Genomic DNA, 27933 nt, shown 5'->3' on the forward strand with positions numbered 1-27933 from the left:
TATTTATTTAGTATAATAACGTACATTTTCTATTTTACATTTTTACTTTTCAAAATATCGTATCATATTATCTATTTTTACGTGGTTAAAACATTAAATTTTTTTAGATATAACAATCATTATTTTATTTTTATTCTCGGAATACATAAAAAAAAAAAAAATGTCAATATAAATTTATATTTGATTGGGTAAAATATGGTAGTTTTAGCGTTTGATGCATGCTGTTTGGTAACTATTTTTCCCATTATTTCTATTTCCAAAAACAATTTTCTATTTTTGAGACTAAAAAACTTGTTTGGCAATTCAAAATGGACAAAAAATAAAAACTGTTCTTAAAATTTAATTAGTGAAGGACATTGAAAAGAGGCAAAAGCAAAATGCTGATTTTAATTTTCAAAAACCAATGAAAATACGTGCCTAATTTAATGAATCCATCCTATTTAACGAGTTAGAATTGACCAGTGTTTTTTTTTTCTTTGAAACAAAATTGACCAGTGTTCAAATCATAGTAACAACAATAAATTGGGTGTATTGTTTTTGGGTTAAATGGGGTTTAATAGGTTTTTAGTTAAAACCCAATAATTACTTGATTTAATTAGATTGATGCTCATTTAACTCCACTAATAACTGGATGGGTTTGGATTTAATTAGAGTTGATAGATTTGAGTGGCAAATAAATTTGGGCTTACTTGGCCACCCTAGACTTTGAACCATGCACTGTCGGATCACGTTACAAGGAATGGAGTAGATGTGATAATGGGCCAAACCAAGTAATCCAGCGAATGCACTAACAGGCCTACGGGCCATTGGTTTGAATTGTCTGGATATATCAAATATTAGATGAATGGCCGATCGAGTGAAAATCAAAAGGTTGTAGACAACGAGTTAATGTGGGCCCAAGTTGGGTCATAAAGAAAAGGAGATCAGCCTCAGTGTCAGCGGATCCCGAATACACATTGCAATCCATTGCCAATTTGCCATTTCGTTTAGGGATTAAATTATCAATTGTGCTATTCACATTTTCTTATTTCCAGAATTTTGTGTGTTAACTTAGAATTAGATACCACATAAAATGTGGATGTATCTTTAATAATTAATGGATGTCTCTTCAAAATATGATTATTAAAATCAGTATGTTTAATGAAATGTTTGATAAATAACATTGCCAGCTCAATGGTATAAGTTTTTTTTTTTTTTTTGGTTAAAATGGTATAAGTTATTGAGGTGGTTGCTTAATGCCCCAACTAAAAAAACAGCCCCTAAATTTTAACTTAATTAAGGGGAAATATTAATCAATAAATAAAATAAAAATTTTCATCAAATGAAAAACAAACAAAAAGGAGAAAGAAATGTTACGTCCACAACACTTTTACAACAAATCATATATAGCAAGTAGTTCAAGCTGTTATTAATAGCAAAAAAATAATTTTAGTGGTAGGTTCAAATAGAAAACAAAAAGTAAATTTTTTTTTCATAAGAAGTAACTTAATACTTAAGATTTGTTCTAAAAAATATTATAAATGTAGCATTTCTAAAAAAAAAAAAAAAAGAGCAATACACAAAAAAATTCACAACATTTTTCACAATTGAATTAGTAAATTTTTACCAGTTCTTATCTAAGTACACCACTAACATTACTCTTTTACTTACTGCTATCAATCTTCCACATCAACAAATGTAAAAAGTTTTGATAAATTTTTTGTGTTTATACACTTTCTATATATTAAAAACTAAAAATAAAAAAATCTATGTGGTTCATATTAATTACTAGTAATTTTGCATATAAAACAAGATAATCAATTTTCGGCTTAAGCTCCCAAATACAACAAACTGGCTTATGATTAATTCTCAACTAGAACTACAATCCACTTGAGATACAGAGAGACTAGTCCCAAACATTGAATAATAATTACTACGTCTAAACTATCTTGCAAACATGGAACAATGGCCATGAAAACGCCAAAAAGATTGTTTCTTCTAGATACCGGGTTATCGTATCATCCTCGGATTTCTATTATCTGGACTGTGGGCATGGTGGCTTTGTAGGGAATGACAGCCAGTATGATCAACAAACAAGTGTTAACTCTGGAAATGGAGGATCATGGTGTGCACCTTTCAAGACATGGTAAACCATATACGACTATGATATAACATATGGGTTGAGCAAGAAGGTGGGGAGGTGTCATTGTGGTCCGAGCAAGCAGACCCTGCAGTTTTAAATACTGGAATATGGCCAAGAGCTTCGGCAACAGATAGGTTGAACGAGTGGAGATACAGAATGGTGCAAAGAAGTATTGGAGCTGAACCCATTCAGCCACTTTGGTAGGAACCCTGGCATGTGCAGCACAGTTCAGTCTGTTGCTTAGCAATTTCCTTCTTATATGCTTAAAAAATAATAATACTAATAACAGTTACTGATTTGATTTTTTGTATTACTTTTCTTGCTATAGAATGCATTAGTTGAGGAAGATGAATGGTAATTGTATTTAATTTTCCAAATGTATTGAGCCCTCAACTCATGTGTCAAATAGTTTGACTCCTCTTTTGTTTTAAATCACTCTGCTGTGTGCAACATAGTTTTAAACAATGAGCCTCAACTTTTTTCATTGATATTTCTTTTACAATTTTTATCCTGCTTTTAAATCTTTCTCTTCACCTATCAAAAAATAAATTAATCTTTCTCTTGGCTCGCACTAGCTTGAGAGGGTGTTATATAAAGGAATTAAGATTATGATGAAGCTAGAGAGGAAAATAATGACAAGGACGTCGGGTTTTGGCTATGATACTTTCATGGGTGGAGCTATAATACACTAACAGGTAATCTTCTACTCTAGTTTCTGTTTCAGTGATTGGATTATTGGACTTTTGTTTGACGTTAACAAAATACTTTAAGGAATTTATAGAATTATTGAAATGAAGGATTTTACATTAATTAATAGAATAATCAACTCGAATTCCTAATAATTGAATGAGTATAATCAATATCTATATATATATTAGCATGTAACCTGTTCTTATGCATGAGAACGATGAATTGTAGTAATGCTATTGATATTAATTTGAATTATTAAACATATAGGACATAGTTCGACAAGGAAATTTGGAGGTACTAAAATATTTTTTTCTTATAATTTTCATGATATTGGTTATACCAAGTTTCTCATTATATTATTATTACGTATATAATTTTGAAAATTACTATTGGATTTTACATGTACAATATCAATTCATAATTATTGTTTGTAAAATTCTACTAAATTAAATATAACTCAAAATAGAATAATAAATTGGTCAAATAATATCTCCTAAATTAAATGAGGATAGGTGCATGAGATCGTTTAGCTCAATTACAATTTATTACGTTCAATATCTTCGCATACAAAATATCTAAATAGAAATAATATAAAAAAATAGAGGAAATTACACTTTATCACCCTAAACTATACCTCATGTTACATTTTGTACCATAAACTATGACTCTTGTTACATTTTACATCATGTCGTTAAGTTTGCTGTTAACTTGGATGAAAATTCAAAGGTTAGGGTGCAAAGTGTAATAAGGAGTATAATTTATATCTTTTGTTTTTAAAGCATTAAGAAGAGGGGCAATTAGGTATTTTTACGTGGTGTCATATTTTTCCATTTAAGTTAACAGCAAACTTAACATCAGGATACAAAGTGTAACAAGAGTCATAGTTTAGGGTGCAAAAAGTGTATTAGAAAAGTTTAGGGTGCAAAGTGTAACATGAGGTATAGTTTAGGGTGGTAAAGTATAATTTCCTCTAAAAAATATGCTCATTAATTCAAAGAAAAAATAAGAGTAAAAATCAAAACAATTTACTTTGTGTGGGAAGCTAACAAAAGCAAAATCTAATTAAATTGTTTTTAGTTATACAAAAAAAGGGGCTCATAAATATAAAATCATTCAAACTCTCTCTTTCTCTAATTTTATATATAGAGTTAGATATATGATTATAATTTTTATGATTTATTTATATTGGACTCCTTGTTTTCTACATTAAATTAACTCATTTGGCACAACAATTAAAAAACTTAGATTAGATGAGACACATGGTGTAAATTAGACTCTAATTGAATTCTAATTTGAAGTCTAATTGGATTTTCTCTTAGTTTTACCTAGTAATATATATATATATATATATATATACACACACACACTAGTATGTAACCCGTGCGGAATGATGAATTGTAGTGGTGCTAATGATGTTATCTTGGGTTATAAAACATATATGATATTAGATCGACCAAGACATTCAGAGGTACTAAAATAATCTTTTCTTGCAATTTTCATAATATTGGCTATGCCAAGTTTCTCAATAAACTGGTATTATGTATATAATTTTGAAAATCATTATTGGATACTACATATATAATATCTATTCACAATCACTGTCCTTGAAATTCAACTAAATACAACATATAATAAAAGAATAAATTGGTCCAATAGTATCTCTTAAATTGAATGGAGATAGTTGCATGAAATCCTTCATTTCAATAACAATTTGTTACATTCAAGATCCTAGCATAAAAATATTTGAATAGAAACAGTATAAAAATATGCTCATTATAGTTCAAAGAAAAAATAACAACAAAAATCTAAACAATTTAATTTTTATGTAAAGCTAACAAAAGCAAAATTCAATTTTGAATCTAATTAAATTTTCTCTAAGCATTGGTTATATATATATATATATATAAATAAATGATTAGGTTTTTTATGATCTATTTATATTGAACTTCTCGTTTTTTACATTGAATTAACTCACTTGGCACAAAAATTAAAAAAAAAAAAAAAAAAAAAAAAAAAAAAAAAAAAAAAAAAACATTAGATGAGATACGTGGCGCATAATTAATCTCTAATTGAATTCTACTTAGATTTTCTCTCAACTTTACCTATTAATACACACACACACACACACACACATATATATATATAGATTAATAGGCAAAGCTCAGAGAAAAAGTTCAATTAGAATCCAATTTTGCGCAATGTGTCTAAATTTATGTGGGGATCACATCATAATTATCCACTTAAGTTTGTGCCATATGTCCAGCTAAGTTTTTTAATCTTTGTGCCAAGTGAGTTAATGAGAGTGCAAAATACTAAAAATCTAATATTAATGAACTATAAAATTATTAAAAAAAAAAAAAACCAATCACATATACTCAATAAAAATCACCATACAATAAAAATCACTACATGTTCTATCTTATTAAAAATTAGAAGAAAAAAAATTATCACAATTAGCATTAAATTTAGGTAAGAATTTTAATATATAACTAATTATGTTTACATTTATTTAAAAAAATTTACTAATTATTTATATTTTTATAATAAAAATTAGGCTTATACGTATGCATGTGTTCATGCTATTTTTAAAAATAATTTCACTAATTATTTATGTAAGGACCAGATTTGATATCCTAGCCCAAGGTATGAATGGAATTAGGTCCAAAAAACCCAAAAATAATGAATTTGTAGAGGATGGATTAGAGAACTGGGTTTTAGTTAACCAAACAACAAGTTAGGTAGATTTGATAACAAAAGAATGAAAATACACAAGTTTAAACTGAAGAAAAAATATCCTCGACGAAGTCCGAGGATATTGGTTCTTATATAATGTTCTTAGATAAGGTTACAAGTCCGGTTCTAGATTGCTACAGTGTTTCTTTCTTGATTTTTCCGATCCATTCTCTCACTCCCTCCTTCTTCTTTTATACTGTCTTTCCTTTTCATCTCCACCTTCCACGTGCATGCCAGATGGTCGGTGTGGATACTTGTCCCATCAGCACTCCCCATAAGTCCTTATGTAGTAGCTGTAAAACTGAAATCCACTGTTCAGTCATCACCTCCACATTAATGTGGCCAGAGAGTAAGCTACAATGCATTTAATGCGGAGACAACAGCTTTCTCCTTAGATATTTTAGGACTCCTCCCTATCTGATGTCTCTGCAATGTTTATCCGCTCTAACTAAATTTTCGGGATCGTCACCCTTGTTGATAGACCATCTCTTAAGACCTCGACTTTGTCTAGCCGAGGACTTATTCATCCTCAATCCACTCTCTTGAGCCATTATGACCAAAGCTAACCTTTTTGTTCATCAACACAGTCTCTTCTGGCGAAGACTTCTCCTTCTCGGACAGATCATTGTCCTCGACTTGGGCCACAGGCCTAATATACATGTAGATAATGAACTCTTGGGCCCAAGAGCCCTACAATTTATATTTTTATAATAAAAATTATGTTTAATTTTAAATGCATGTATGCATTTGAATGGGTTACATGCTAAAATATAAAGGCAAAAACCTCATGCGAGAGAGCCCAAGTTGAACTTGGATTTCCTAATACCGTTAGGTACTGGTTTGTTAAAGTAATCAAATAACAAGAGTCCTCCTAGGACTCGGTCACTTATCAGTGGACCAAAAAACAATCCACATGTAACATTTACGTATAAAGATCTTGAAGAAAGCACTGGTGGGTTCAAAGAAGAATTGGGTAAGGGTTCTTTTGCCAACGTTTATAAAGGGGTATTAGCATCAAGTCATAACACTCAAAGAATCTAGAAAAGATGGTGACTGTGTACAAGTTTATTTGGTAACAAAAAATGCAGATTGCATCAAGAGTTGCTAGAGGACTAATGTACTTGCATGAATAAATTTTAACGGAATGGGCTTGTGAATGTTACTATCAAGGTAAAGTGGAAAGATTGGTGGAAAATGATGTGGAGGCTCTTAGTGATCTGAAGTGGGTGAAGAAATTAGTGACGGTGGCAATTTTGTGTATCTAGGATGTGTCATCATCAAGGCCTTCCATAAGGGAAGTCATTCCTATGCTAGAAGGCATTCATGAGATTTCTACGCCTCTTTGTCCTTTCGTCTACGGTTCAACATCTGATCCTGATTTTCGATCATCCTAGGTGGGATTTTCAGTCATCCTACTCTGTTCCATCTAATGATCACCCTACAAACAAGTGACAATTACTATTTGTTTTGTTTGTCACTTGTTTTGAAGAATAGACGTTTATGGATACTCATTAGAGGTTGAAATCAATCACAATTTTGTGTATTATGACCAAGCCAACAGTGTTTTACCTTATTCTGATTCAAAGTAGAGATTATTCTTTTCTAAAAGCTTCACTCTATTATTGCAAATAATATAAGTATGACCACTATTTCATGGTCATAATAGTATGCTTCCAAAACATGATCTTATTGAAATTTAAAGCACCCAATAATATCCTGAGCTTTTAGAACCAAACACTATTAGAAATTTGATTATAAATTCAAAAATTAATGCTAGCCAATCACACTGCTTTATTGCAATATACACTAAGTACTACAACGATGCACAAAGAAACGTAGACTAAATTTTATTATCAAAGAAACATAAAATAAAAATTGACACACATTACACATGCATACAGCTCCAAGGTTGGCTATTTTTTTTTATTCCGTCATTTCTTCTCCCATGATTGAATTTGGAAACCACTTAGCCTGACTCTTTCCAAAGCAAGCAAATTCGACCAATCTGGAGCTTAGGAACAAAAATAACAAAACCAAAGGAAATAGGCAACATCTGGAATGAGGAGAACAATTACTGTAAATCAAGAATATCAGAAAAGGGGTTCCTTCCTAACTAATGGTTGTCCCTGCTTCTTTGTGTGGTATTGCACTAAGTCTGATCATTGCTTCCAGGAAAAAAGCTATGCTACAAAAATAAACAAGGCCAAAATAGTCATCAAAATACCCGCCGTATATGCCCTATATGGATCACCGACTATGGTGAGGAGTGCATAAGAATAGCTAAAACAGAGGGTGACATTGAGTGCGAAGAACAGAACCTTCATGTACCAATTTGGACCGAGGAAAATAATTAAAGAGTTTGAAATCAGAAATGTGATAGCATTACCAACGAGGAATACCTAAAAAAGGCCATCTTCAAAAGCAATGGCTGTCCTTGCTTTGTGTTCACACACTGCTTTATTGTTGATATTGGGCATAATAAAACCTGCTTTGGTTTTCAGTAATATTGTATTGGACAGATCAGTGATTCCATCAGGACTACTCCCGACTTCAGTGGTATTGCACAGACCATTATCTTGCCAAAGTCCACCAGAAGGGCAGTGTACCGCTTGATAGCTGACTGTTACAAGCAGTATTGCAACCACCAGAAGCAAACTACACCTTTCTTCTGATAATTTCCTTATTTCACATTTAAAATCCATTTTCAAAAACTGAAAACAACTTGATACTGGCAGCCTTTGGTACTTTTCATACCTATTAAAGGTAGAAAGAGATGAACTCGATTTAGCTTTAACACGGTGTAGCATATTCCGAATCTCTCCATTCTGTATTTGTGCCTGCCCTTTTCGCAAGATATCCCATGTTGTGTCACCCTCTAAATTCTTATGGTTTACATCGAAAAATTTGTAAACAGTACGAATTTGGAGAGTAAAACAGCATGGGACATCTCACAAGGACAAACACATGTAAATAATAGAGAGATCAAGCTTATGTTATACAGTGCTAGAACTTCATCAAGTTCACCCCTTTCTATAGTTACTCGAAGTGATGATAATAATATTGATGAATTTTACAACTTAATTGGAGAGGATGTAAAACTTTTGGAGCACATCGACGAGCTACCATTTATTAATAAGAAAACGTTTTGTCCGGAGTTGGCAGAAAAGGGGCTATTTACGCCGCCAATCAGGAGCTGCCACGTTAGATACACATTGAGGCCTCAGTACACTTTATCACACAGGATTGTAGCTCAAACAAAACCAAAATCACCAAACACGTTCTGTTCAGAAGAAGCCCTTACCTGGAGAAAACAGAGTCCGGTCCCAACGCCTCCTCTCTTCTAAGTCTGACCAACGGAGCTCCTCCTCGCTGTTGGAGCAAACACCCATGCACCAAATACTGCGGTTTTTTTCCAATTTCCCCTTTATTGTTTGATTAGTTATCTCCCCAATATTTAGGTTTTGAAATTTTGATAGGTTTGGGTTATTTTTTGGATATCAATCTATTCATATTGGTATAGGTTTTATTGATTTATACAGATTTTGCCCTTTTTTTTTGGGTATTTTCATGGGTTTTGATTAGATTCTTAGGTGATAGGCCACCCACCTGTACAAACTTAAATTTCTTGGAAGTTCATGGATTTCGGTTTTAATGGATACAGACTTAAATTTCTTGTACCACTCTTGAATTTGGCATCCATGAACTTCTTCTTCCTTCATTTTGTAAATTAAGTATATAATAAAAAAGTTGAGCTTCCTTTCTTCCTGTTGTCAATTAGAACTGCAATCTGTTACAAAAAAGCCATACACAAATGATAAGTAACTAGCTACCATTGATCTGACAAACTGTCAGTTTTATCTAATCAACTAAAAGGAAAACAATTTCATATCACTCCCAATGGTGCAAGATTTAAGTTTTAGAAGTACAAATATTGCAGAACAAGATAATATTACAGCACAGCAAAAGTATAATGTAACCCATGTGAAATTTGCCCACTAAAGTATCCTTTAGCAAATGTATAAATGTGAAACTTGTAGAGATTTTGATTTTGGTTTTAATTCTTGACAATGGATACCTCTGATTCCTAACATTACAACTACCGTATCCAAACATAAAAGGGGAATCTGAATATTAATTCAAGAATTTTTCCTTTATAAGTTGGATACAAATACAAATATACAATCTGATAAACTTTGACTAAAATTAGTAACACTCATTTTATTTTTAAATGTTACTAGATCCTCATTGAGGTGTATCAAAGCTACTATTCAACTGTTGAGGCTCTTTTTCTTTGTCTTTTTGGTTGATGGGCTTGATTGTTCTCCTTGTTCGTAGCTAGGATTTTGTGTTTCTCAATTTTTTGAACTATATATAGTAATACTATTGGATTATAAACCTCATTGGATATCTTTCTTTTTCTTTTCTTTTTTCTTTCTTGTTTTTGAAAGGTGGTAGTCCTTTCTATTATGTTATTAGAAGGCTTATTGTTTGGATGATATTGAATTTCCTTGTACAAATTTTTTCAACTTGGATCAATGCCTACCATTTATTTTTTAAGTACTTGTATGATGGTTGAATTTGTGCTTTTTCTTAATTCAAGATATTTTCTTAACTCTATTTATTTATGGCTGAGACTGGCATGAACTATTTCACATCTTTCATTCTTGAATAACTATTAACTGCAGGCAAAAATAAGTAAAACAGGTAAAATAGGTTAAGTGCAGGCAAAAATAACTATTTCTAGGTTGCCTCGTTGTCATTATACTGTCATATTTATTTAATTTTCAATGTGTTTTTTTTTTTTTTTTTAAACCTTGACTTAAATTTTTTGGATTTGCTTTTCTTGGGAGCTTGTTCAATTAGGAATCCAACACTAAAATGAATTTAATTGAATGGGAATCTTGTTTTTTGTTACAGGTGCCTTTTCAACAAGTTTTTTTACTGTGGTTGTTGAATTCTCCACCGTGAACCCAGGCCTCTGGGACACAGCTAGTATCATTTATTTGATAGATATTATCATATTCTTAGCTTCAAATATAATTTTATACTACTTGTAATTTCAATTTTCTCCTACTTGTAATGTCAAATTGCTCTTTATATGTACCATAGTGCAATTTAAGATGTAGTTGGAGCTATTTTATGTAGTGTTTATTGAGCTGTTTCATGTAGTGTTTATTGATTTTTTTTTTTTTTTTTTATTTGGTTGTACGTTCTTTTATGTAGGATCAATTACAAGAATTCCAAGAAGGCTGATGTTTAAACAAGTTTTGTGACCAAGAGAATGCATTGGGAAGCAAATATTTTTTGCTATACAATATTTTAATTGTGGTGGATAGAACCACCTTCTTGTAGTTTGAATTGAGAGAAGTTTTATTTTAAGATGTATCTTCAGTCATATGATTCTCTTTTTGTATTCTGAATCATGACATGTTTTATTTTAGATGAATGTATTGTCAATTAGAAACATTTATAAAAAAATTGTGACAGGTTTTATTTCAAATGTATTTGTAATCTTATGGTTCTCTTTTTGTATTCTGAATCATGAGAGATTTTATTTCGGGTGAATGTATTGTTAAATAGAAACTTTAAAAAAAAAAAAAAAAAAACTGTAACAGGTTTTATTTCAGATGTATTTGTAATCTTATGATTCATTTTTTGTATTTTGAATCATGACATTTTTATTTCAGGTGAATGTATTGTCAATTAGGAACTTCTATTGCAAATTGTGGCAGGTTTTATTGTCAATGAGAAACTTTGCTTTCAAAAAAAAAAAAATTTTGGGGGTATATGTCGTTATCCTGTGAAGTAAGAGCAAAAAACTGCATATAGATTTTTTTTTTTTTGGTCTTTTATAGATTCATTCAATCATGTTTTTTACATTTTGTCTGAGAAAAAAGGTATCCATGAAAGATTATTTTTAATGCTTTAAAACTTACAAAATAAAACGGAATGCATTTATTTCATTGATTGAACAATGTCATACATTTAAACCGTTAGTACTGATATGATCAGACACATATTATGGAATCACGGTAATATCAACAAATTTAGCTATTAGCTCTAGCTAAAGATGCAAAACTGTGTGTAGCTGTGCAAAAGAATTATTAACATTTTCAATATAACTGTGTTTTAAGCATACAAAGCTCATAGATGCATATAAAGTACCTTCCTTAATCAGTATAGGGAACAATGAGAGTGGGTGATACATAAAGAATATAAGCAGCTTTAGCAATAAAAGACACAGCAAGCAATCAATTGGGTTGCATACAACAATGAGAGTGGTTGATACAGATGGAACTTTCACTTTATACTGTTAGTGTTAATTGTTAAACTGTTAAATAGGTACAATTTAGTTAAAAATCTAGTGGCATAAACTAATCATGCCCAAGCAATCAAGTGAACATAATTCATTTAACCCCTATATCACATGGGTCTACTTGCAATTCCATAAAGTATTCCATGTATTTTAGCTGTAGCCATTAACCAAGTCATTCTTACTGTTCTTCACTGATATTCTTCTAAACTAAACCTAACCATTCTAACTGTTCTTCACTGATATTCTTCTAAAAAAGGAGCAACATCATAGATAATTAGATTCTTGTAAGGCACGAATAATCCAGGAAGCTGCAGAATTTTGTGCTTCCTTTACTCTTGACTTTTCATCTACCTCTACATACATATTTCTTGTCATGTGGTGGACCCTCATGTTTCTCAAGGCTGCAAGTTATAGTAAAAGTACATTTAGATTCAATATCTTACAATATAGATATGAAAGTGAGAATTTGAAAAAACAGTGAATACTTGAGAAGAAGAACTGCAGTGAACATGTGAGTGCCCACAAGCCAATAGAACAAACTACAAAGCCTACTAGTTTATGTTCATTTGACATACCATAGAGATCAGTATTCCTGGTTCCAATCATTGTGAACCCAGTAATCAAGCTCTTCAAAACATTCCATGCCATCCTTATGAAATTCTAAATCATAAACTATGGCCTATGGGAGAGAGAGGAGGGAGGGAGGGGGAGAGAGAATAGAGGAGGCTTGATCGTGGTTCAACTCACAAAACTAACAGGCTCATCATCAAATAATTCAGAACACACACACACTCTATTGCTTCACTGCTCATAGTAAAGAAGCTTGTACCCGTAAATAGGCTTAGGCCATTTTTTCTTGCCACAAAGCTCATGTAACTTCTGCTTTGCTCCATCAATCTCAAATGACTTATTGAGTCCAAAAGAAAAATCTAGCCTCCCAACATTAGTGGGCATAGATTCCGATAACTTGAGCAAAGCTTGCTTTGCTGCTGCATTAAGCTTTGCAGTTTCCTTCTTCTTAGAAGAACCTGAAGCGATAAACTTACCATCGACATATACAGTTGCAACATTCTTTTCCCCATTCTTCCAATACTTAATGTCAACCTGCTTCCCTTGCTTCTGACACAACTCAAACAACATCATGACAGGCATGAGCCATAGGAGTCCCTCTAACTCTGCTTTTAAAAGTGATAGGTGGGAAACAACAATCATTAAATGATGTATAACAGACTTTATAAAATGATAAATAATAATTTATCAAAAAAATCATATTATGTGAATTAGACTGATTTCAAGTAGTGAACTAAAGAACAAGAATACATCTCCAGATTTAGAAATTCATCAATTTTTTTATTCATAATATATAATTTATTCATGTAAGAACTTGAAATAGTAACAAGATTCTCATAATAGACAAATCAAATTTGTTTAGGGTTGAACTTAACCACTTTGGAATCCAATCAAAACGCACCAAGGTACCAAAATACAGCAAAACCCATACCAAAGCAAGTGATTAACGTCCAAAAAACCTAACCCAAAACCATAAATATTTTGAAATCCAGATTGGGTAAAAGAACAAATCACGAAAAAACAAACCTTGAGGTTGCGACACCACGTTCACGGTGGCTCCGGCGCATTTTCCAAGTTCCAGCACAAATTCCGAAGGAGGCGTGGAGATTCAGTGCTAAGAAGAGGCGGGGAGGAGCTCCGTTGGTTAGACTCAGAGGAGAGGAGGCATTGGCACCGGACTCTCTTTTTCCTCCAGGTAAGGGCTTCTTTTGAACAAAACGTGTTTGGTGATTTTGGTTTTGTTTGAGCTACAATCCTGTGTGATAGAATGTACTGACGCCTCAATGTGTATCTGACGTGGCAACTCCTGATTGGTGGCGTAAATAGTCCCTTTTTTTTTTAAATGATTCATTGGCTTAATTTACAATTGCATGTAATACATAATGATCATTTTTTTTTTTCACTTCTTTAATTATAATTTTTGTTAAAAAATTATAAAAGAAAAAGAAGTTTATGCATTTGGATTAAGGAAAAATTATAAAAAAATTAATCATTACTCTATACATACTCCCTAAAATTTTAAACATTTTAAAATATTATATTTAGACAAGTTAGGGCAGCATGTGCCTTGCACATGCTTGCTGTGGAAAAAGAGTAATGATTAAGATAATTCTAGATTTTATTTATATCACAAAACATAGATATAAATCATTTGATTTTTAAAGTATATAGAGATTTACATTAATCAAATCAAAAGAGACATTAATTTCAAAAAATAAAATACATTAATTTTACTATATGCAAATGAAACACTAATATATCCTTCTCAAATAAAAGACATTAATTTATAGGCAAATGAATCCAATTGTATCATCCAATTTAACTTCACCTCAGCAGCTAGAAGTTGAACAATGAAATGAATAATCAATTACAAATACTTACCCATAGTCTATGTGATTGTTCTTTGGAGAGATACAAAGCTTCAGTTTCATAGCTCAAGGAAGCTCAACAAATACGTATATATTATTATCTTTTGGTTTTTCTATTCGGCTAGCATGTATATATCACCACCAAGAATTGCCAATTCAAAGTTTCAGCAACTATTTGCTAGTACAAGCTAAGCAGATGATCCATTGGGAGTTTATTCAGCCCTTCATATGCAAGCAGGGCCATAAAGTCCTATAGCAATAACAAATTGTCTAATGAAAAACCAGATAAATGCCAGCAAGGAAGCAATAATTTATAAATTCACTCTCTAGGAAATATTGTTGCTACTCTGCATAACATTTTCTAGAGCAGACAAGTCCTCATTCTTCTCCTGCAAGTCATGTGCCAGCTGATATGTCAGCTCAATGGTCTTAAGTGCATTTCCCTCCAAGGAAAAATGAAAATTCCTGCCACGCTTTCTTCTTCTTCTCTTTAATTTTTTTTTTCTTTCTCTCTTGCACGCTGTCTTCTTCTTCTTTTTTATTTGTGTGTCACTGTGTTAGATATTTTCTTTGTTTTGATTCTGTGAGCCCACGCACTACTACTTCCTTTAAAGCTCTTTTGTTTTGTCCACCTTTAAAATGTTATTAAAATGGGGCCATGTTTTTGGAAGGAGTAACACCAACAATCTCACAACAAAATCAGTTAGTAAGTTTTTTATTACTTCTAAATGTTTACTACTAAAATAACTTGTTTTTGAGATGCCATAAGAGCAATACAGAATTGCCATTTTCTTGAGAATAAGTCTGAACAGACACAAATTGACTCCTACATCACACTTTTCGTTACTAAATTGTGCAAATTTATAATTTATCCATTTATAGTTTAACTGAAATTTAAGATGCATTGTTTGGTAGATTAACTCCCGTTTTTCCATTGATTTTTTTTCTTTTTTTGTCCACCACTTAGATGAAGAATCAAGGTTCATTCCCAACTTAACAAAAGATTGATAGCCTTTTTTTTTTTCACTCTAAATAGTTTATGTTTTCTTCAATTCTATTAAAAATGCATAAAAAACATAATAATTTCAGATAAAGATAAAGCAAACCACCAAACTCAGATGCAAAAATAAACGAAAAATTTCTTAGAAAAAAAAAAAAAAAAAAACAATTCAATATGAAATACATAATAACATAAACATTCATATTCTTGTACCTTTTTCCTAGTCCCCCAATACCAACATGTGATCAACTTGTGCGTAGATCAGCAACAATAAAGTCTTTCAGACTCATTTTCTTTCTTCGCCTGGGATTTCTCTTATTTCTTGGCATCTAATTAAAAAAAAAAAAAAAAAAAAAAAAATCTCAAAACCATTAATCGCATTATGTTATATGTCAACCCAAAATAACAAGTAAAGAGATAAATGAGAGGACTCACCTGAGAGAGAGAGAGAGAGAGAGAGAGAGAGAGAGAGAGAGAGGAGAGAGAGAGAGAGAGAGAGAGAGAGAGAGAGAGAGAGAGAGAGAGAGAGAGAGAGAGAGAGAGAGAGAACCAAAGAGAAAAGAGATAGTGAGAGATCAGGGTTGGACACAAGCTTTTGCAAAAAGCCACAACGCGTTATCAATATTAACGTTGGAAGCTACTGTGAATTTCCCAAATTGCCCACTGTGTTTCAAAAGGCAAATCACGTTATCTGGAGGTAATGTGCAAAACAACAATGCAAAAGAATTGTATATAGTTAGTTAGGCAACGTTTGAAACAATAAAGGAAACTAACATCTCGAGTTTTAGAAACTCGAGATCCATATTAGAAAAAACCCCAGATAGATCTCGAGTCTTTAAGACTCGAGTTTTATGCGAAAAAATTACACCTATAGCGGCGTTTTCAAGCCTTTCAGTGACGTTTTAAATCCCTATAGCGGCGTTTTCCTGGAAATTTTTTTTCTTTAGTACAAATTTATGGAGTCCTATAGTGGCGTTTTTAAGCCCTATAGTAACGTTTTATAGACCTATAGCGGCGTTTTTATTCAATTTATGGAAATCGAGTCTTTAAAACTCAATTTTCAGCTTTTTTTTTTTCCACTTTAAACTGATCCACTTACAAATCGAGACTTAAAAACTCGATTTTTATGTTAGAACTCGAGTTTTAGAAACTCGAGATGCTAGTTTTCAACATTGTTTGGAAACGTGACATTTAACTAAATTTTTTAATATTTATTGTTATTTAGAAAAAAAATTCCGTTATCTGTAGTCTTTAGTTCTAGAATTAGATCTCATCTCTTTGCTACAGTGGGTACTGCCAAAATGAATTGCGTCTTGATTCTTAATGAGAATCATGGAGTCACTAATCAACACAATGATGAAAAAGCTGCCTCAAATGGTGGTGCCGAAGTGGGTCTTGATTCTTGATGAACCATGAGGTGAAGCCTCACTACGAGAAGGAAACTGTGACTCACAAAAATCACTTTGCGTGGGTGTGGGTTGAGAGAGGTATTGAAGATTTTTGGTGAAATTAAGAGAAATTACCTGTGAAGATCAAAATGAAGAAGTGTGTGGGTGTGGGTGTGGGTGTGAGTGTGGGTGTGGGCTGTGTGGGGGAAAGTAGAGAAAGAAAAAAAAGAAATGGTATGTTTTGGAATGAAGAGAAAAGTATAAACTACCTTCTTCAGTAAAAAAAGAAGAAAAGTATAAAGAAAAGTCAAAAGTGAAGATAGGGAGAAGTAAAGAATACGTGTGTAGAGGAGAAAAAAAGAGGAAAAATATATGGGTCCGGTTAATGTGTGCCCTTAGGGCACACATTAAACTTTCTATTTTTAGAAACATTTTTTTGAAAATTGAAAAAGCTGTCATTATTTTTTCAATTTTCGAGAAAATTTTTTCCAAAAATGGAAATTAATGTGTACCCTAAGGGCACACATTAGTAAAATCCAAAATATATATATAAACGTGTGAATGAAAGAAAAAGGGATAAAGAGAAAAATAAAATTAAAAATTAAAACTAAGAAATGTTACTATAATATTTTCATAATAAATTGACCTAAAATATGCAATTTTGGTTCCCTCCCACCAAAAAAAATTATAAATTGGTCCATGAAATCCAAAAGTATATGTTCTATTCTATCCATTTTGCCTAGTTGCTGAAGAATAATTACAATAACCTTTGGATAATAACAAAAAAAAATTAAAGCACAACTTTGGTCCAAAGAAACCCAATTCCCCAAAAAATAATATGAATTACTAGCAGACAAAGAAACCCAATTGCCCAAAAAAAAAAAAATATGAATTACCTCTAAACAAGCTAATATTGACAACAAAAGTAAAGCATAAATTTGACATTATCAAATATATGAATTTCAATGTAAATTGTGAAGTGCTTAATGTTATATTTTTTAAGTTACTTTTTAAAAAGTTTTTAATTATGTTTAATGTAATAATAATATTTATTTTTTTATTAAAAAAAATTATATAATAAGTTTGCTGTAATAAATTGTTTGGTAATATTACTTTTTAAGAAATAGAGAAATTTGGGACGGAATTGCAAGTTCATGAGCGTGAAACACAAGCTCTGAGAGAGAGAGAGAGAGAGAGAGAATTTTTGTGTAGGAATTTCTGTGGGTCATGTGGTAGATGGCTGTCCTAAAGGCTAAAAAGCCAGTCCATTTCCCAATGCCTGCCCTAGTCCAAATCAAAGACTGGGCTAATTTGGAGGGGCTTGTCATGCTTGCTTGTTTAGGGTATGTTACAAATAGTAGTCCTAAGCCTAATTTGTGTTTGATTGGTTCTCAATTTACGAAAGAGATTATTTATCACAATGCCAAATATGCTCGTAGAGTTAAATATATGTCTCTTTCCTAGTTTTCTGTGGCTGGTTAATTAGGTAGAGAAATCACCCTCATATAAGCGTCTTGAATTTGCTAACTGCTAACACTAGTAGGACCAGCATGAATTATAGAGTTTTGATGAAATACTTGGTTTGGAAAGTCCGACTTATGGCTGGCCAATGCGCTTACAATTCAGTGGCAACCTTTCACATCCTCCCTTACTTGTCGTTAAAGAAAGAACCAAAAAAAAAGAGAAAAGAAAAAGTGTCTAAATCATGGCTCTTAATTGGAATATGCTTTGCGTATGCAAGAATTCTTTTATAGGTTTTACTAACATATGCTCTCATGTTTACACAATAAAACCATAATAGTTATATCTTTGAGATTAGCATGGTTTATTGTACAATGAACCCTATTAGGATTTATACAAGAGTTCTAAGAGTTTGGATTAAGTTTACATCAGCTTTACAACACAATTAGGCCTCTTTGGCCAACATACATAATAAACTTATAAATCCAAACTATTTTTAACACTTTTCCTCAAATTCAAGGTACAAACTTAGCGAAGTCTTGAATTTTGGATAAATCTTGTGAAGATCTCTACCTTGAGTTTGGAATTGTTGTAATATTCACATATGAGTGATGTGATTAGTTAAGTAGTAAAGGTCTTGCATAGGATACTAATGAGAAGAATAAGTTATTAATATAATATGATTAAACTCAAGTTGATGTTCCTATATGTTACATTAACTTCTAAATTGGAGTCTTTCTAAAGTATCATCTTCTTATCAAGTGGTATCAAAGATGGTAAGCATTTGCTGGTGGGTCTCACATACGATGTAGTGGTATCACGTATGATAAGCATTCATTAGTGGGTCACATAAAGTAGAATAAGAAAAACTCTCATGTTTTACCACAGGTTCTAACTATTTGTGCAATATGTGCTCCTGGACAAAGTACAAGGTGAACAATCAAAATTCAGGAAATCAAGGGCCTATAGTGGTTCAAGCTTTTGTTTTCCCTGTAATTAGAGAAACTGGTCACTAACCAATGCAATGTACAAAATTCTTTTAACCAAATGTTAAAATTCTTCTTAAAAAAAAAAAATTAAAAAAAAGAACAAACAAACAAATGTTAACATATCTAGATTTAATTCACTAATTACAACTATTTAAAAGTTGAATTACTCTACATATTTGTTAACAGGCGCCTTTAAAGGTGCACTACTTAAGAATGTCAAATATTTAATTATCATAGGAATGCACATTTTAAATAACAAATGATACATTTGTTTATGTAGTTGTTGTACATTGTGATAATTGTGTGTACCTTTAATGATATTGTATTTTAATTTCTCAAAAAAACAAATGATATTGTATTTTATGTAGTTTAATACGTTTGAGGACTATTAAGCCAATTTCAATAAAGCATTAAAAACCCCAAATATAGACATGTAGTAATCAGGCTATAAGACATAAAAATAGGTTTTTGTATACGTATTTTGACTTCAATGATTTGAGTGATATTGGTTATTCTCTTTAATCCGTGTATAAAATTCTTTGTATATAAATATAATCATCACAAGTATACTGCATGTAATATGTATAACTTATCAATAAAAAATAAAAATAAATACAATTCGTGTGCCTATTTTTTTTTTTTTTTTTTAATTCTCGTCTGATTTATGGGCTACATAATGAACTTGGTTCAAAAAAAAAAAAAATTTTGTTCATTTTGTATAGGTCTAGTATATAAACTCAGTTCTCTCTTCATTTGCAATAGCTTACACAATCACGATTTTTTTTTTTTAGGGTGTACACAATCACGATTGAATAGAGTTTTTTTTTTTTTTTTTTTGGCTGAATAATGATTGAATAGATTTTGGCAGCTTGTTAAACTGACTATAAATAGTTCTTGTACCATTGAATCTACAGTTTTAGTTACAGTGAGGAGCAGGAGTACTGGTGGGGATAGGATAAGACTAATTAATTCTAGTTCAGTACAATACGTACCCAGGAACGCATTATGCTTCTGTACCATCCAAACCTCCTTGTTGGGAAGGTTCAAAAGGTTGGGTGTGAATGTGAGGGGTTGAGAAAACATACATTAAGTTTTTTCGTGTAGCATTGCTCTTGAGGGGTTTGGCCAGAAACAGGGGCGCATACAAATAGTCAAATACCGAGTGAGCAAATAAGTGTTTTGACACAAAAGTATACTATAAACTTCACTCAAATATTTTAAGAGAGAGTGAGACAGGTCATTCTATTAATATGTGAATGATATAGTTAATAGTATTATTGTAAAGACAAAGAGAAATTAGTGTGTCAACAAAGAACAAAGAAGCTTTACAAACTCCTCATATATCTTTATATTAAATGTGAATTTTGAAAATCTAACTGTCAGATTGCATATTCTTATTATATTCTTCATGCATGTAAAATTTCAAGAAGATCAAAAATCAATTGCTATCTCATCAAACAAATGTTAAAATTTCAAATTTTTATGATCTAAAATTATGTATAAAAAATAAGTTTATTGATTGAATAATAATTAATATTCAATTTGAACGAAATTTGATATGCATGTTAAGAACATAATGAACATGAAATTGAATGGTTAGATTTTCAAAATTCACACAAAAAAAGAGATATATGAAAAGTTTAAAAAGTTTCTCTCCAAACTAGTTTGGAGTGAAACTTTGTTTGTCAACAAACTTTAATACACAAGTTGCTTTTATATATACCCTTAACTTAATTAGAATAGAAATAAATTAATACAAGTGCAAGGTATGATATACTGTTTGCAACATGTATTGGTCCACTTAGTACTAACCAAAAAAAAGAAAAAAAAAAGTTCCCTGTTTTTTTAAAAAAATTATTATTTAAATTCAGTAGTTATAATAGAAAATGGTAAATTTGAATGTTAAGAGTGTGTTTGAATATCGGTTATTTGCTGAAAACTGAAAATTTATTGCTAAAAATACTGTAGTAAAATAATTTTTAAAAGTATAAATAGTGCCGTGAGATCCAAAAATGCATTGGTATGTGTATTTTTGTATTTTTGGCTAGGTCGTGAACAATGCTGTGGGACTCAACCAAAAATGCAAACGCTGGAAACACACATTGGCCGCTATCCAACTCACGCTAAATATCCTTACACTTTACTGTATTTGAACATTAGGGATCTATTTGGATACCGTTTGTTACTGAAAACTAAAAATATTGTATTAAAATAATTTTTAAATGTGTGAATAGTGTCATGAGACCCAATTTTAAAGAAAAAATTACATAAATTAATGACTTGCGGGTTTCGTGAACAGTGCACGGGACCCACAAAAAAACACTAGACACACCATCAAAAGAATTTCAGCAACATCCGAACGCTCACTAGATATTGCTATTTTTTTTTTTTTTTTGGTGAAATAAAGAACTAAAATTTTGATCTCCTTATTACTTTCAGTTGTTGTGAGTAAAAAACAGTGTATAAACCCAAACGAAGCTAGAACTAATATTCTAGCAAGACCACCATGACCATCCAACTTTTGTATGATCCCAAACGAAAGAATTGATTAAGAAATTTATACAGAAAATCCAATAGATATAGAGATGATACAAAAGTCAAACTCGCTGACTCTGGTGTAGCTGTAAAAAGTTTAAAAATTAAAGTCAAATACTTTTATTTTTAATGTGTTAAACGAATTATCATCTATATATATATATATATATATATATCTATATCTATATCTATATATATATATATAAAAGCAGAAGCTGAGAGAAAATGAGTTCCTAGAATTAAGGAGATAATAACAAATAGGAAAAGTCCTTACCTAAAATTCAGACATGTGTAACTTTAAAAAGCGATACATTATATTATTTTCAAAAAATTAACACCGTTTGGCTGTAATTTTTTATATTAAAAAAAAAAAAAAAACCTTTTAAAAGTAAAAAAAAAACGTAGAAATATTAAAATATCTGCCGATCTTTTCAGACTACTTAACATTTTCTCTTTCTTAAAAACAATAAATTATAATTTTCCACAACGTTACCACTTTTGCAAAAAAACAAAAGAAAAAGAAAAGAAAGATTGCTACACGGAGAAAGGAGAAAGAGAGACCGATAGAAAAGAGAGACAGAGAAATAGAGAGGCAGAGAATGGAGAAGGAGAGAGAGATCAAGAGATCAAAAACTGCAGTTTGCAATCAAGAATGAAAATATGTCTCTCACTTCCTGTCAGATTTTTTGCCATCACTGTAAACCTCCACTCCCTACCCGACCATCAGAATCGCTACTAGTAAGTTCTGTTTTAAATTTAAAAATTCAGGGTTTTGGGTTTTTATTTGGAGAATCAATTGGGTGTTAATTATGATTTAGATTGGTATTTTGGGTTAGATTTGGTTTTGATTGAGGAATTTTCTTTTGCTAAAACGTTGTTTGGTTGTTATCCTATGTGAAGTTGTTCTTTTCTTCTTTTTCTTCTTATTTCAATTTCATTCTCTGAATTGCATTTGGTTTTTCTTTTTTTAAATCATTTTTTTATTAATTCCTTTTGATTTTGGTATCTTTTTTTTTTCCTTCAAATTTTCGTATCTACTAGTATATATAAAACCGAAACATCTGCTAGCACCACAATTTTTCACGTTAGCACAATATTTAAAAAATAAAAAATAAAACAATTTTTCACGTCAGCATAATATTTAAAAAATAAAAAATAAAAACATTATAACTCCTTAAAACCCTAGCAACCTTACCCCTCTCTCAAATTAAGAAATATAAAGCCACGGTTTCTACAAACTCTCTCTCTCCAAACGTAAATATCAAATTCCACCCCTTTAGTTTCTCTTTATATTTTTGAGTCTTCTATAGAGTTATAGTGAGTTATGTTGATTTTGTTTTTTGTGTGTGTGTGTATAGATGGTCATAATACTCCGGTATTCCAAGAGAAGTTTGTGTTTTCGTTAATTGAAGGTCATAGAGAGATAAGTGTTGCAGTTTGGAACAGTAATACAGAAGACGATTTCATTGGCAGCGGAAAGTAATTACTTTGTCTCATATTTTTGTTTTTTGAATTGATTTTATGTGCTTTTTAGACCCTTTTGGATCAATTTTGTTAATTGGGTGTTTTTTTTTTTTTTTTTTTGATAGGGTCCAATTGGGGAAGGTTCTTTCAAAGGGTTAGGACGACTGCACTTGGTGTCTGTATACTAATAGTGGGGGTAAGTGCTATTAATTACTAACCCTTTTAAGCAGATAATCTGTTACTAACCCTTTTAAAGTATAGCATGAAAGATAATGAAATTAATTGTTGTAATTTTTATTTTCTTTCCATGTTTTGAATTTCCTCTATATTATTATTACAATTGAGCAAAGATTGAGAAAGTAACATTACTACTCTAATTTGAAGTTTAATGCGTCCTTCTCAAGTCATGGTCTTTATTTATATATTTGCAGTTTATATTTCTAATCGTTGATGAGAAATTAAGGCTCAGTTGCACAATATGTGTAAATTCTTCAGAAGGTTACTTTAAATAGTAAGTCAATGTGTCTTTTACATTTGGGTATTGGTTAGAATTATTTTCCAATGATTGTACCAATAAAAGTGAATGTGTATAAATTTTGTTTAAATATCCCGTGCATCGCACGGGTTAGCGACTAGTATTAAAGTATAATGGAAGGGCTACAGCGCGATGACCAGACAAAACAGCTCACACCTAAAATATATTATCTATTATATTGTTATAATTGTCGGTGTTTTTTTTTTTTTTTTTTCTTAACAGAAGAGTTTTGCTTCTTCAATCTTCAACTGATAATTTTATTTTGTTTTATAAAGTGACATCACATAGAATTATATAAATAAGTGACATTTTTAATGCCAGAAAGGTACGTATTAGCTGGAGTACAAGTCTAAAGTCTTTATCCGAAGTATAGATGACATTTAATGTTCTGAAAATCTAATGGAAACAAGGTATAAATTCAACTTGAGATTAAACTATATATATTTCACAATGCACCCAAAAAAACAGGGACTAAATTCTGACAATAGTTGCTTAAAAATAATAAGCAAACATGCTAACTCATTTTTTTGAATCGGGTGAACGGGTATCTTTATGATATTTGTTAATGTGTTTTAAGAAAGTTTTAAACTTTTAATACCATTTTAATAGAAAATATAAAAAATTGAAAAAAAAAATTAGTTTTTCTTTTCTTTTCTTATTAAATACATCTAAAAATATTTCCTAAAAGAACATTCACATCCGATATCTTTAAACAATTCTATTTTACCATCTCGAAAGCTATTTTATCTATTATATCATACCATTTTACAATACACACAACATCCCAACTTTTATTTTACAATAAAACACATTAAAATAATATAAATTATACAATAAAATAATAAACAAATTATCTCTCTCTCTCTCTCTCTAATTTCTATCCCTGCCTCTCTGTCACTTTCTCAACAACCAAACAACCCAAGCACCACTATGCCACCACCATGCCCACCACGCCACCACTGCCTACCAAAATCCCACCAGAACCAAAAAAAAAAAACCAAGCAAACCCATAGTAAAAACAACCCACTACCCACCACATCAGTCCAACCAACCAATCCAAATCCAACCCAAACCCCATCAGAGTCCAAAACACCAACCCATAGGAATCCAAAATCCAACCCATCCAAACCCAAAACACAAAAATTAATAGTAAAAAATCAAACAACCCCATCAGAATCCGCCATGCCCATGCCGATCTCGCCATGTCGTGACCACGCCAATCTCCGCCACGTCGTGACCACTCCAAATCCAACCCAGCTTCAGTGGCAAGCTTTGAATGAGAGAGAGAGAGATGTGAGAGAGGGAGTGAGGAGTGAGGAGTGAAGAAAGAGAGAGAATCAGAGAAAAAAATAAAAGAAAAGAAAAAGTATATGGCTGACAGAGTGAGAGAAAAGAGAATTTAATATTATGCCATTTACTGTAACACTATTGTAAAATTTTTTACAAGTACAAGACCGGGTAATGGGCTTGTTTTATGCTTGGATGCTAAAATTCCCCTACATATACCATTTACAAGACCCAATGCCAATGCTAATACCCTTTAGGAAATATTTTTAAGAACTTTTTCTAGAAAAAGAAAAAAAAAGTAATTTTTTTATTATAAGTTTTTATATTTTTTATGAAATTTGTATCAAAATTTTCCTAAAATAGTCCATTAACACATGTCTTAATTAAGGGCATCTGTTAATATGAATTTTTTTTTTTCTTTTCTTGTGTTTTTTTCTCTTTGGTTGTCCAAGTGCAATGCTAGCTATGAGCTGAAAGCTTACAACTTTAACTAATGTTGTTCTTGTTACATTGTTATTTGTAATTACACACATACACATCATTTTAGTGCTTCTACTAGGTCAAATTGTCTTTCCAATTCGGTAGAACAAAAATAACTCAATCATTCCTTAGATTTGAAACAGAATCCCGAGTAAATAGCAAAAAAAAGAATGTAACATTCAATTTTCTTAAGGCTATATTTGGTTGGAGTGAAAATAGGGAGAATGGAAAATGAAGGAGAGAAAATAGGAGAGATTTTAGGTGGAAATGATGTTTGGTTAGAGTGATTTTGGAGGAGAGAAAATGGTGGGACCCATCTATTTTCTTCCATGGCCCACCATTTTTTAGCTCCCCCAAATTGGAGAGAAAATGGGGAGGGGAAGTGGTTGATGAAAATGACATTTCTACCCCTTCTACTCTCCTAAAGTAAATTCAATGTTAATACTTTTTTCTTTTTATGCCACATTAGTAGTTTTTTTTTTTGTTTTTTTTTATTTTTTATTATGGGTTCTTTGTTTGACGTGGAACGTTGTTCCTTTTTTTCTTTTTCTTTTTCTTTTTCTTTTTCTTTTTGGCTCTGTCTTTGGTTTCATTGAACATTTTTTTTTCTTGGGTTCTTTGCTACTCACATTTAAACTTTTTTTTTCCCGGATTTTTTTTCCTTACTTTGAGCCATTTTACATAGAACAGATTTTTTTTTTTTTGGTAAAAGAGCAACCAATTTTTTCTTTTTATTTTTTCCTTTATAAAATATTTATATAAAATAAGTTATGTAATAAGGGCATGAGAGTAAATTTATACAAACTCTATTTTTTATCCCTCCACTTTTCTACCCTCCAACCAAACATAAATAAAGGAAATTAAAATCTCTTCTATCTCCTCACTTTTCCATCTCCTCTCTATTTTCTATTTTTTCACTTTTCCATTCTCCCAGGCAAACGAATCCTTAGTTTTAAACAAGTGAATGAAAGTAGCTAAGCTAGACTTCAAAAGTGTGTGACAAGTAGTTGAAGTGCAAGGAAGCAACATTGAATTTACTTTCCTAGAAGCCAAGGCACTTTGATTACCCTAAGAACAAAGTGAAGAAATCAACCTCGCTAGAACATAGAGATGAGAACAGAGATTAGCTGACAAAAGTTTTGAACATTGTCTAACTTTTATCTGAACCCTGGCCTCATCATCATCATCACCATCTTCCAACACAATGTTCATAAAACACTGAACACAAGCTACAAGCCTAGCCATACTTATTCCAAGGTACACGTAAAGGGTTACACTTACACAGGCTACACCTACCCGGTATGTCTAAAGTCTAGTTATCCATATTTCATTTTCAACGTATTAAAGTCATTCAACTGCCGCTTTGAAAAATCAATATAGGAAATCTATAATATATACCACAGGTCCACAGCATAGATTCCAACTTTCCAAATTAGTTGGCTTGTTTTGTCAACGAAAAACCTATTTAAATTAATTTAATTTGAAAACCAGAATCCCCAAAATTATTCATTATCTTTTCTTTTCTTTTTTTCACTATAATGGAGGTAGTTTGTCGTGCATAATAATGGGTGCCCATTAACAAAAGAGTTCTATATTGATTAATTCATGTAAAAGTGATATTTCATTTACAATTTATTGTCTTATAAAGAATTGTGAAAAATTCTACGCATCTAATATTACTACTTTGTTATTTGGAAACTCGTAAATAAGAGTTCTAGACTTACAATAGCAGACTGTCCTTGGAGAAGCTCTTAAAAGATTTATCAAGAAAATGTAAATGTTATATATTAAAGTATTTAATTTAGAAAAAAGTTTGAACTCCAGAGTTAATAGTATATTTTAATTATTTCTTAAAAAAAAAAAAAAGTATTTAATCCAACAAAGGTCACTTGGACATGATTCCAATTATTATCAATAAGCAATGTTTCATTGCCAAATTTTCTGTTCATGACAAGGGGCAAATGTACAATGGGAGAAACTAGGAAGATTCATATGGTACAGAAAAGAATACCTTATCTTAAATTCTTGACTGCAGGTTGGTGCTCCGGTGAGTCTTCTTCAACCTTGATCTCATTCTCACCTAATTCTTAAAATTATTAATGGGAAGACGGGTCATACAATCAAATATAAAAAGGGGTTTTTTTTTTTTTTCGTTTTTTTTTCTTCAAGTTATTGAATTTGATTGATTATGATAATTTCATGAATCTAGCTTTTGTGATCGTGTGAGAGTGTCCAACTTACCATTTTATTGCTCCCAAAGTGTGCGTCTAATTCATAAAACTATATTAGTATAAAACTATAAGAAGCCAACAATATAGTAACACAGTCTTAATCACAAAATTTTGAGACCGATTATGAATCTTCAACAATCTATTTAGGGTTAATTATATGCATTTTTCTTTGTCATAAAAACTCACTTGAATTAGGCATAAAGTGTATTATACATATAGCACAATAATTTTTTTTTTCCATTCCAATATTATTATTTTATGTTC

The 27933-nt window shown here is 31.2% G+C and overlaps 2 long non-coding RNA genes across 3 annotated transcripts; both read right to left on the reverse strand.

Annotated features, from left to right (window-relative positions):
* Positions 1-11748: 11748 nt before the first annotated feature.
* LOC115970609 lies at positions 11749-13737 on the reverse strand. 2 transcript variants are annotated; one of them, XR_004087129.1, is made up of 3 exons: positions 13458-13737; positions 12437-13036; positions 11749-12262 (listed from the first exon to the last, which is right to left on the reverse strand). It is a non-coding gene; the product is annotated as an uncharacterized LOC115970609 (long non-coding RNA). The 2 variants fall into 2 exon arrangements; XR_004087126.1 differs by having other exon boundaries at positions 11749-13036.
* A 200-nt stretch (positions 13738-13937) lies between these two features.
* Positions 13938-15775, reverse strand: LOC115970691. Its single transcript, XR_004087134.1, has 3 exons — positions 15735-15775; positions 15513-15628; positions 13938-14549 (listed from the first exon to the last, which is right to left on the reverse strand). It is a non-coding gene; the product is annotated as an uncharacterized LOC115970691 (long non-coding RNA).
* Between the last annotated feature and the right edge of the window lie 12158 nt (positions 15776-27933).

This window comes from Quercus lobata, chromosome 1, assembly GCF_001633185.2.
Source record: "Quercus lobata isolate SW786 chromosome 1, ValleyOak3.0 Primary Assembly, whole genome shotgun sequence".
Lineage (NCBI taxonomy): Eukaryota > Viridiplantae > Streptophyta > Magnoliopsida > Fagales > Fagaceae > Quercus > Quercus lobata.